At 42.4% G+C, this 3,291-nt stretch overlaps 1 pseudogene; it reads left to right on the forward strand.

The window, feature by feature from the left end:
• The first annotated feature begins 1,595 nt into the window (after positions 1-1,595).
• LOC147899283 (hydroxycinnamoyl-CoA:piscidic acid hydroxycinnamoyltransferase-like) lies at positions 1,596-3,291 on the forward strand (annotated as a pseudogene).

Consider the following 3,291-nt stretch of genomic DNA (forward strand, 5'->3'; position numbering starts at 1 on the left):
AGCATGGATGATTTTTTCCTATTAGTTTCATTAAGAAGCGAAACTTTTATATTGGTGTCGAAAGTTTGTATGCCTTGATAAAAATAAAGGTTTGAAAAATTCGCCAAGATTTGAAACTTTTATGAGAAAAAATTTAAAGTTTCGCCATAATTTACAACTTTTTCTTTAAAATTCAAAAGAAAATATATAAAAGTGTAATCTATTATACAAATATTGTGAAACTAAAAAAACTATCTCGATAAACTTTCGCCAAGATTTTATATTAATATATAAGCATAACTTTGATAAAAACATCCCTGACACAGAGTAGGCCACATGATCATAATTCATCTTGTTTTTCTATTTGTTTAGGAAAATGTTTTCTTGAGGCAGGAATATGGGTGACATTTGCACATGGCCACGAGGGATGTGCATACTTTTCGAGCAAAAACCTACAAGCAGAAAAGTCCAAGCGATAATTTTTGACACCAACCATGCTTGTATATTTCTCAAAGGAATATACAATTCTTTCTTAATTTCTCATTTATAGAACCATATACTTACTTATTTTTCATTATAACCCTCATTTTAGAGAACATCATCTATATATGAACAAATAGTGAACACTTTAAAAACTCCTATAAATACCTTCCTACCATACTCTCTTTTGAGGATTATGCTAATTAAATCAATTCAAAAGAGTTTCCCTAATCTTTAGCAATCCCATATTTGAAGCTCTCATATAACAATGTATACCATATTCCTTGGATGAGTAGGAAAAAGATATTGGAAACCTCATACTTGAGGCCATTATAATCGATCATAAATTAATCTCTAATACATTTTCAATTATGGGAAGGCAAGGAACGAATTTTTAAAATATTCCCAATTCTCCAAACCTAAGTACTTTTAAGGAAATGTGGTCTCTATTGAACTCCTTCCTACCATAATATGAATTAGGAAGAAGTTGTAACTCTCATATACATCTTGAAATTTTTACTTTTTATCTTTTATAACTATCAAAAGTATAATTTTAAGCCTACCATTGCATAGATAATGAAATTTTGAACATTTTTCCTTTTTACAGCTCCTCAATTTGAGATAAGGAGCAAAAGTTATGACCCCTTCTGTGTAGGCTCTCCAAGGGTATTCCGCCGGCGGAATAGGGTTGGGGGGCAAGCTCCTCAAACCATATTCCTCTGGAAAAATACACTTACAGGGTCTATTAAAAAAGTATTATATTATTTTCTTAGGTCATCCTGAGGAACTATAAAGAGGATATTATATAAAGGTATATTTATATCTATATCTATTTATTAGTATTTCATATTTACTTACATATTCCTTGAAATAATTTGGATTTTTTTGCTCCTCAAAAATGACTTGAGCCTATATATTTTGACCCCTCCTACCCTTTGTCCGCTCCTCGCTCAGCGGTTTTTGCTCGAAAAATGGAAACCCCCGGCCACGAGGAAGGGCCACAAATTCAAAACCCCCGGCCACGAGGAAGGGCCACAAATTCAGTGCCGAACAAGTTTGGAATTTCAACTTCTTCAAACATAGCTTGTCAAACCCGTAATCGGCAGCCTTCCTTGCACCCGTTGTGATCCAAGGCGATGGTCTCAGCTAACCCTCGGGTGACGTTGCCGAAAAAATCCGTTATCGTCCCAGCCACTCCCACTAAGGCGGGACATTTGTTTCTCTCCTGTCTCGATATCGTCTGGCGCAATTTACACTATAAACGGAGGGTTTTGTTCTACAAAAGCGTCCCTCTAGGTCTGTCGAGTGCTATAAGTACTTTGAAGACCAGCCTATCGCTTGTGCTTGTTCATTACTATCCTCTGGCGGGAAGATTGGCATCGGGAGAAGGTAAAAGACTAGTGATCGACTGCAACGACGAGGGCGTCGACTTTGTGGAGGCTTGCATCGATTTTCCTATGAGCGATTTAGAACAAGATGACTTCCAGATGAAAGGTTTTTTCGACGACCTGTGCCAGCATGTGGAGTACAAAGGCGAATCTGTATTTACGAGCCCTTTGCTATCAGCGCAGGTGAGTCGTTAAACAGACTAAAACGCGGGACCTAAATGGAACTGAGTTTTTTATCTTATATGATCTCAAGTTCTGCATAGATGTAGAGGTGTAAGGAGGTTCAGCTCATCGGATCCAGGAAGCCCTTATCTGTGCGGGACGATCTGACTTTAATCTTAGCCAATGTGGAATTGTGGGTAGTCTGGACGAAAGCTTGCCCTGAAGCGCAAGACCTGTAGATTTTGTGCTCTTAATCTTTGTGAATATGTATACGCTTGCTTGCGGATTTCTCTGAAGTGAAAAACTGACAAGCTGGTTGGAAAGGCCACACGATTCTCAGACGGAGGGCTGGCGGTGGCGGTGGCGCAGAACCATGTTGCGGCGGACGGGCAATCACTGTGGGATTTCATGGGGGCATGGGGGGAGATAGCGAGGGGGGTGGAGGTATCGATGGAGCCATTACATGATAGGAGGCGGCTGGAGCTGAAGAACCCATCAGAGGATAAGGCAAAGCTAACATTCGGAGCAGAAAACAAGGACGGGGACTCGCCGGAGAAGACGACGGGAATTCCTCCGGTGGAGACGACGGAGGAAGCAAGGGCGGCTTAGATAGGCCCCGTTCACATCCCCTTGAGCCTCACCCCTTGGTCCAAGCAGTCTTCCACCTCAACTCTGCCACTATCACTTCCCTCAAACGTCGTGCCACCCACCCCGTCTGCTCCATTGAGGCCCTCTGCTCTCACCTCTGGCAACGCATCAGCATCGCGCGTCGCTCACCCCCCTCCAAGCTCGTCAGCTTCCTCATCCTCGCCAACCACTGCACTCCCCACCCCTGCCACCCGCTTACTTCGGCAATGCTATCATGTTTGGCATTACACACACTAATGTCAGTAGGCTCGTCGATGAGGGTTTCGATAAGATCTCTAGTCGAATTCATGCCACTGTCGACCACTGTCGAGAGAGCAATCTACAAGGGATCATGCACTGGCTCGAGCTACATGACAATCGGTTGATGATGGGAGGTGCCACGGCGGAGCAAGGCATGTTTATGAGTGTGGCTAGCTCTCCTAGGTTTCCCAGATACCAAGACCAAGTGGATTATGAATGGGGGAGACCTGTAGCTATTCGTGCCACCAAGGTTGAGCGAGATGGTGTAATAGTCTTGTTTGGTGGTAGGCCAACTAATGCACCTGGTGACGTAGAGATTTGCATGTGCTTAGATTCTGGCACTCTACAAAGGCTTCTTGAAGACCCCGAGTTCCTTACTACCTACAACCATTAA

Source organism: Dipteris shenzhenensis, chromosome 8, assembly GCF_047967505.1.
Source record: "Dipteris shenzhenensis isolate YYH24624 ecotype China chromosome 8, Dip_SZ_1.0, whole genome shotgun sequence".
In the NCBI taxonomy this organism is placed as follows: domain Eukaryota; kingdom Viridiplantae; phylum Streptophyta; class Polypodiopsida; order Gleicheniales; family Dipteridaceae; genus Dipteris; species Dipteris shenzhenensis.